The sequence below is a fragment of the Portunus trituberculatus genome, chromosome 2 (assembly GCF_017591435.1).
Source record: "Portunus trituberculatus isolate SZX2019 chromosome 2, ASM1759143v1, whole genome shotgun sequence".
Taxonomy (NCBI): Eukaryota; Metazoa; Arthropoda; class Malacostraca; order Decapoda; family Portunidae; genus Portunus; species Portunus trituberculatus.
The window spans coordinates 413,824-422,969 of NC_059256.1; positions in this window are offsets into that span (position 1 = coordinate 413,824).

Below are 9,146 nucleotides of genomic sequence, written 5' to 3' on the forward strand. Positions count from 1 at the left end.
TATATATATATATATATATATATATATATATATATATATATATATATATATATATATATATATATATATATATATATATATATATATATATATATATATATATATATATATATATATATATATATATATATATATATATATATATATATATATATATATATATATATATATATATATATATATATATATATATATATATATATATATATATATATATATATATATATATATATATATATATATATATATATATATATATATATATATATATATATATATATATATATATATATATATATATATATATATATATATATATATATATATATATATATATATATATATATATATATATATATATATATATATATATATATATATATATATATATATATATATATATATATATATATATATATATATATATATATATATATATATATATATATATATATATATATATATATATATATATATATATATATATATATATATATATATATATATATATATATATATATATATATATATATATATATATATATATATATATATATATATATATATATATATATATATATATATATATATATACATTTTTTGCTTTTTGTGTGTTATTGTGTGTTAAAGTTCAAGATTTCATTGCCACAGAATTTTACATACATAAATCATAAGCAATATCAATAGTAAGTATGGCACTCTGTGTTAAGAGACGAATTGTATTTTTATTTATACAACACGAGGCATAGGCAATAGTGATAAGACAATAGCACAAGTACAGTTAGTCATTGTCAGTCCTAGGTAGAGTTTTCTCCGCCGTCAAGATCGCAATCAAGATCAAGATCTTTTCCGCTATTTTGGAGAAAAGATGCTATATTTATCAGTCACGATAGAAAAAAAATTCATAATTTACTTGACAAAAAGGAATAATGTGTATTTTTTATACTGGAATGTTGTGTTTTTCTTTATATATTTCAAAGGCCATCAATAGATATTTAATGGATGTCCTGATGTCAGCACAATGGAATGTAAGCAAACGCAGAGGCCAGTAATCAGCACCCAGATAAAGGGTTGATTACGGTGCAACAGGAAAGATAATTTTGAGGCTCTTATATTATTTGCACAAGTGAAGAAAACAATGTTTATCATCTACGGTCTGAAATTTAATAAAGATGAGGCAATCATGCCCTATTTGCTTCAGCCGCAAGGCAGTCCGTACTATTAGTAAATGTTGTGTAAGTAAAAAAAAACATTTAATTTATAGTTCCACCCAACCAGCGGAATTATCAAGGGCCCTAGATTTAGGGATAATCACCCAAAAATCCTTATAATGTTTAGATTATCAATTAATAATAATTAGAATCTAACTTAATAATAAGCAAATGGCAAACATCCTTATATATATATATATATATATATATATATATATATATATTTTTTTTTTTTTTTTTTTTTTACATTACAAGGGCACTGGCCAAGGGAAAACAAAGTGTTGGAAAAAAAAAATCCCGCTGGTTGCCAGGCCCTGTTAAGAGGAAAGTAGGAGAAAGAGAAAAAACAAAAAAATCTAAAAGGAGGGTCCAGTTAACGTAAGAGGTGTCTTGACACTCCTCTTTTGAAAGAGTTTAAGTCATAGGCAGGTGGAAATACAGACACAGGTAGAGAGTTCCAGAGTTTACCAGTGTAGGGAATGAAGGAGTGAAGATACTGGTTAACTCTTGCATTAGGAAGATGGACAGAATAGGGATGAGAAGAAGTAGAGAGTCTTGTGCGGTAGAAGACAGATAAAGATGCAACATTGCGGCGGTGACTTAAAGAATCAAGACAGTCAGTTAGAGGAGAAGAGTTGATAAGACGAAAAGCTTTAGATTCCACCTTGTTTAGTAAAGCTGTGTGTGGATCCCCAGACATGAGAGCCATACTCCATACACGGGCGGATAAGGCCCTGTACAGAGCAAGCAGCTGGGAGGGAGAGAAAATGGACGAAGACGCCATAGGACACCTAACTTCTTGGAAGCTGATTTAGCAAGAGTAGAGATGTGAAATTTCCAGTTTAGATTTTTAGTGAAGGATAGACCGAGTGTGTTTAATGTAGAGGAGAGGGAAGTTGAGTGTTATTGAAGAAGAGAGGATAGTTGTCTGGAAGGTTATGTCGAGTAGATAGTTGTAGAAATTGAGTTTTGAGGCATTGAACAAAACCAGGTTTTCTCTGCCCCAATCAGAAACAAGTGAAAGATCAGAAGTTAGGCGTCCTATAGCATCTCGCCTTGAGTCATTTAATTGTTGTTGGGTTGGGCGTCTGTTGAACGCTGTTGAATAATGCAGGTGGTATCATCAGCATAGGAGTGGATAGGGCATTGAGTCAGATTTAGGAGATCATTGATGAATAATAGAAAGAGAGTGGGTGATAGGACAGAACCCTGTGGAACACCACTGTTGATAGTTTTAGGGAAGAACAGTGACCGTCTACTACAGCAGCAATAGAACGATCGGAAAGGAAACTGGAGATGAAGGTACAGAGAGAAGGATAGAATCCGTAGGAGGGTAGTTTAGAAATTAAAGATTTGTGCCAGACTCTATCGAAGGCTTTCGATATGTCAAGGCCGACAGCAAAGGTTTCACCGAAGTCCCTAAAGAGGATGACCAAGATTCAGTTAGGAAAGTAAGAAGATCACCAGTAGATCTGCCTTTACGGAAACCATACTGGCAATCAGAGAGAAGGTTGTGAGCTGATAGATGCCTCATTATCTTCCTATTAAGGATAGACTCAAAGGCTTTAGAAAGGCAGGAAATCAAAGCTATAGGGCGGTAGTTAGAAGGATTGGAGTGGTCACCTTTTTAGGGACAGGTTGAATGTGAGCAAACTTCCAGCAAGAAGGATAAATAGAAGTAGAGACACAGATGAAAGAGTTTGACCAGGCAGTGAGCGAGTTCGGAAGCACAGTTTTTGAGAACAACAGGAGGGACTCCATCCGGACCGTAAGCCTTCCGAGAATCAAGGCCAGAGAGGGCCAGGAAAACGTCTTTATAAAGAATTTTAATTTTAGGGATGAAGTAGTCAGAGGGTGGAGGAGTAGGAGGAATATGCCCAGAATCATCCAAAGTTGAGTTGGTAGCAAAGGTTTGAGCGAAGAGTTCAGCTTTAGAAAAGAAGAGACAGCTGTAGAGCCATCTGGATGAAGTAAAGGAGGGAAAGACGAAGAAGTAAAGTTGTTAGAGATATTATTGGCTAGATGCCAGAAATCTCGAGAGGAGTTAGAATTGGAAAGACTTTGACATTTTCTATTGATGAAAGAGTTTTTAGTAAGTTGGAGAATAGATTTGGCATGATTACGGGCAGAAATATATAGGGCATGAGTTTCAGCAGTTGGATGGCTACGGAACCGTTTGTGAGCCGCCTCTCTATCATTGACAGCACGAGAACAAGCAGAGTTAAACCAAGGCTTTTTAGCTTTAGGGTTAGAGAAAGTATGAGGAATGTATAGCTCCATGCCAGAGATAATCACCTCTGTTATGCGCTCGGCACAAAGAGAAGGATCTCTGACATGAAAACAATAATCATCCCAAGGAAATCAGAATAGTACTGCCTTAGTTCCTCCCACTTAGCAGAGTTAAAATGCCAGAAGCACCTCCGCTTAGGCGGGTCCTGAGGCTGCACTGGAGTGATAGAACAGGTAACGGAAATTAGATTGTGGTCGGAGGAGCCCAACGGAGAGGAAAGTTTAACAGAGTAAGCAGAAGGGTTGGAGGTTAGGAAAAGATCAAGAATGTTGGGCGTGTCTCCAAGGCGGTCAGGAATACGGGTAGGGAACTGCACTAGCTGCTCTAGGTCATGAAGGATAGCAAAGTTGAAGGTTTGTTCACCAGGTTGGTCAGTGAAAGAAGATGAAAGCCAAAGCTGGTGGTGAACATTGAAATCCCTAAAATGGAGATCTCAGCAAAAGGAAAGTGAGATAAGATGTGCTCCACCTTGGAAGTCAAATAGTCAAAGAATTTTACATAGTCAGAGGAATTAGGTGAGAGGTATACAGCACAGATGAATTTAGTTAGAGAGTGACATTGAAGTCTTAGCCAGATGGTAGAAAATTCTGAAGATTCAAGATTGTGGGCACGAGAGCAAGTGGTGTCGTTACGCACGTATGCGCAACATCCAGCTTTGGATTGAAAATGAGGATAGAGCAAGTAGGAGGGAACAGAAAAGGGGCTGCTGTCAGTAGTCACAGACAACTGTGTTTCAGTTAGGAAGAGAAGATGAGGTTTAGTAGAGGAGAGGTGGTGTTCCACAGATTGAAAATTAGAACGAAGGCCACGAATGTTGCAGAAATTGATAGTGAAAGTATTAGATGAAGTGTCAAGACACCCAAGGTCGACAGCAGAGGGCAGTCCGACCTGGGGACATTTATGGTCCCCTCCCCAGAGGGGGACTCCGAGGCAGGGCGTGGTGAAGCCATTATTAAATTTTGATTTGAAGAGAGTGTAAAAGTGTAAGGTGTTGTAGTGTAGTGTAGGAAGTAGTAGAAGTTGTCTTTAGAGGGCAGGCTGCAGCTGCTCAATTGTATAAATGAGACCACAAAGGGAACCGGGAAGAGAGGACACGGGAATCACTCAGTCTGCAGCACTGCCTACATCCCCGTAAGTACATCTCCTGGAGTATTCCACCGGGCGGCAGGTGACTGCTGCCTACTCCATGAATATATATATATATATATATATATATATATATATATATATATATATATATATATATATATATATATATATATATATATATATATATATATATATATATATATATATATATATATATATATATATATATATATATATATATATATATATATATATATATATATATATATATATATATATATATATATATATATATATATATATATATATATATATATATATATATATATATATATATATATATATATATATATATATATATATATATATATATATATATATATATATATATATATATATATATATATATATATATATATATATATATATATATATATATATATATATATATATATATATATATATATATATATATATATATATATATATATATATATATATATATATATATATATATATATATATATATATATATATATATATATATATATATATATATATATATATATATATATATATATATATATATATATATATATATATATATATATATATATATATATATATATATATATATATATATATATATATATATATATATATATATATATATATATATATATATATATATATATATATATATATATATATATATATATATATATATATATATATATATATATATATATATATATATATATATATATATATATATATATATATATATATATATATATATATATATTATATGCCATACTAGATTAGTAGTATGTTTGTTTGTTTTTTTCTTTTTCTTTCCCGATTTTTAGGAGGTAGGAAACTAATGGTTGATATCTATAACACAGTTGAAGACAAACTTCTGATCGTGGTTGGGGATAACAACATCGCAATTTTAGGCGTTAAGAATGCCCGTGACTGGGACCAATGTACAGTTATTATCAATGTTCCTATAGGCTCTTTTTTTCTGGGAAATCAGTTTATTATATATTGATATTCATTATACATTTCATTTTTCATATATAATAAACTGATATTTTTTTTTTCTACCAGATACTAAGCATCATATATATCATTGATCATCCTCATAATGGGCAGTATATTAAAGATGATGTAGGTAGAGACATATATATACTCGTATATATATATATATATATATATATATATATATATATATATATATATATATATATATATATATATATATATATATATACTTTTTTTTTGACACATTTTATTTCCATATTGTCCCAGATGATTTCACTGAAATGCAAAATAGCTGCTAGAATAATTGTATACACATGCAGCAACAGACTGGTCTTGGAAGTGCACATTTATAAACTTGATACCAAAATTCATTAGAGACATGCAGCTAGTTCCTATGTTTTGGTTAATTCAGTTCTTGTACGATTGTATTACAGTCAATCATTATTAAGTTTTGCGATCACAACAAACACCTGCATGTTACAAAAAGAAAAAAAAAGAAATATGCTCTAAGTATCGTAAACATTCGATTTCATCCAGTCTAGAACAGTGAGCTCATGGTTGGAGAGTCAGAACATCCTGCAGTTGCAGAAGAGTAACAACTTCCAGTGAACCGATCCTCTACAATCATTGCATGGTCTTGCCAAGATGACATTTGAGGAGTTTCATCACTAGTCAGAGAAAGGATTCAATATGTTGATATGTAGTGCAGACTAATTCAAACATTAAAAAGTAGTTCACTCCCATCTCCTTTAGTAATATTATTATGTTTTATTTTCATTGTGTATGGAAGAGTGAGAAGCAATTTGCTTATTTATTTCAGGTTTCAGTTTATGAATAAGTAAAGATTCGAGAATTTTGATGTCGCTCAGCTTTCATTAATATTTTAAAGTTGTCATCTGTTAATTTACTTGATTACGAGATCAATGATAAGAATAAATTACTTAAATAACTTGACATTGAACGTGCGGCAAATAAATCGAAACTCCGTAATGCTTTATCTCTCTTGGATTATCACCGTTTATATAATCGTCTTATTAAAACCAATGAATTTAAAATCAAATCTATTAAAGTCACCCATTCAACAAAACTAAATGCTCTCGGTATATCAACTAAACATCTCATAAATAAAAATAAAGCAGCCATCAACCTATCCAAACGTAAGTTAACGGATACAGAGAAAAATGCTTTATCCCTAGGACTGTCTTTTGCATTACCTAAATTGAAATCAGATTTCGTTACCCTTTACTTTAGTTTGGAAACATTATTCCTTATACTATAAAAAGTAAACTTAATCAGATACGTGTAGTGATGACTTTCAAAGTATTACGTCTATTGACGTCTATTACGTCCCATGACTCATGGCGAGATTTTCCAAAACTGCCTCATAACCTCTTTGATGCCCTTAGAAACCTACAATCAGATAAATCAAGTCTCATCACCTCTCCCATTAAAGGTAAGTGTGCCTCATATTAGATAAAAAAAATAATACCTAATTGAAGTAGAAACCATTTAAAATGATAAATCTAAGTTTAGACTAATTTATGAGGATCCCTTTAGATTTATAATTAAATTAGAAGATTAATTATTAACTCGCCTCTTAAGGAAATACTTAAAGTTAAAGATAATAACTAAAGATACCATATAGGTGTCCTATATGGTCTACCTAAAATCCATAAAGTAAAGAACCCTATCCGACCAATTCTAAGTACTATCGGAACATTCAATCATAATCTAGCTAAATGCTTTGTACCTATACTTGCACACTTAACTACCAATAAATACACACTTAAAACTCAATGGAATTTATTAAAGAAATTAAGCAAATTAATTCAAATAATAAAGTTATGGCAAGTTTTGATGTACAATCCCTTTTTACAAATATTCCACTTCATGAAACTATTGAAATCATTAATAATGAACTATTTAAGAATTCATCTACATTAATGAACTACACTCGAAAACAATTTACAGACCTTTCAGAATTAAGCATGAAAGAGTCCCCATTAATCTTCAACGAAAAAAGTTTGTCCAAACTGATGGCGTACCCATGGGTTCTTGCTGGGACCCTCATTAGCAAATACCTTCTTATGCTACCATGAGAAAAGATGGTTATCTGAATGTCTCGAATCCTTCAAACCAGCTTTCTATATACGATATGTTGATGACTGTTTCCTCCTGTTCCACAATATTGACCACGACACTCTCTTCTTAAATTGCATAAATTCACAGCATATAAATATAATTTTCATTTGCGAATTAGAAAAGGACGCCTCTATCTCTTTCCTGGATGTTATAGTTTCCCGTAGTAACGCTAAACTTACGACATCAATATACCGTAAACCTACTTTTACTAGACTGGGTATGAACTTCAACTCCTTTATTCCCAGATTATTTAAAATTAATGCGATTAAGACCCTTGTTTATATATGTTACCAATTTCTCCTCAAATTAGACTATTTTCCGTAATGAAATAAAATTCCTGAGGAATTTCTTTCAAAAAAATATTTACCCACTAAATCTAATAAAAAAAATTGTATATCTAATTTCCTGAATAATATATTTACTGCCAAACCAGATAATGATGATAACCCAAGTAAGAATTACTATATTAAACTACCATATTATGGACACCTAAGCTACGTAGTGCGAAGGAAACTGAACCAGTTACTTTAAATTCATTACCCTAATATTTCTTTTCGGTTTATTTGTACCAACCCTTATAACATTAAATCTTTTTTTTCCTTATAAAGACAAAATCCCCACTAACCTAATACCCAATGTAGTATATTAATATACTTGTTCGGTATGTAAGCACCGATACATAGGCGAAACGTCCAGAAACCTCACTCTGCGTATCGCTGAACACGGGTAAATCTCCCCGTACTGGATTCAAGATAACTAACCCCAAACTCTCCCCTATTCGCTCACATTGTCTAGATTTACGGCATAAATTAACAGATGACAACTTTAAAATATTAGTGAAAACTAATTACCAGAGCGACATCAAAATTCTCGAATCGTTATTTATTCATAAACTGAAACCTGAACTAAATAACCAAACTGCTTCCCACTCTTTAACTATTCTCTAGCTATAAGCTTCGTTCATATCTCAATTATGGTTTCACAAAAGGTTCTTGTTGAGACCTCCCTTTTCCTTTACCTCTCACTCACCTCACAGTTCCACTAACAGAAGTGTAATGACCCACCGTAGATAGAAAACAATATTTTGTCTCTTATAAGTGTTAAATTATAAAAAAAAAATACTTTGTTAATTTTTTAGACATATATTGGTAATTTAATTCATATTTCATCTCTTTTATAGTTAAACCTGATGATGCCGAAAGACTCGGTGACACGTTGTTAAGAAATAAACTTTGGCCCTCCATCGCTGATGCCTTATACGTCTCCTTACCCTATTATAATATATGTATACATAATATACAAATGTATTAAACCTTATATTACATTTGTGTTACTTTTGGGAGCAGCATTTTCAGGTTTCACCCCATGGA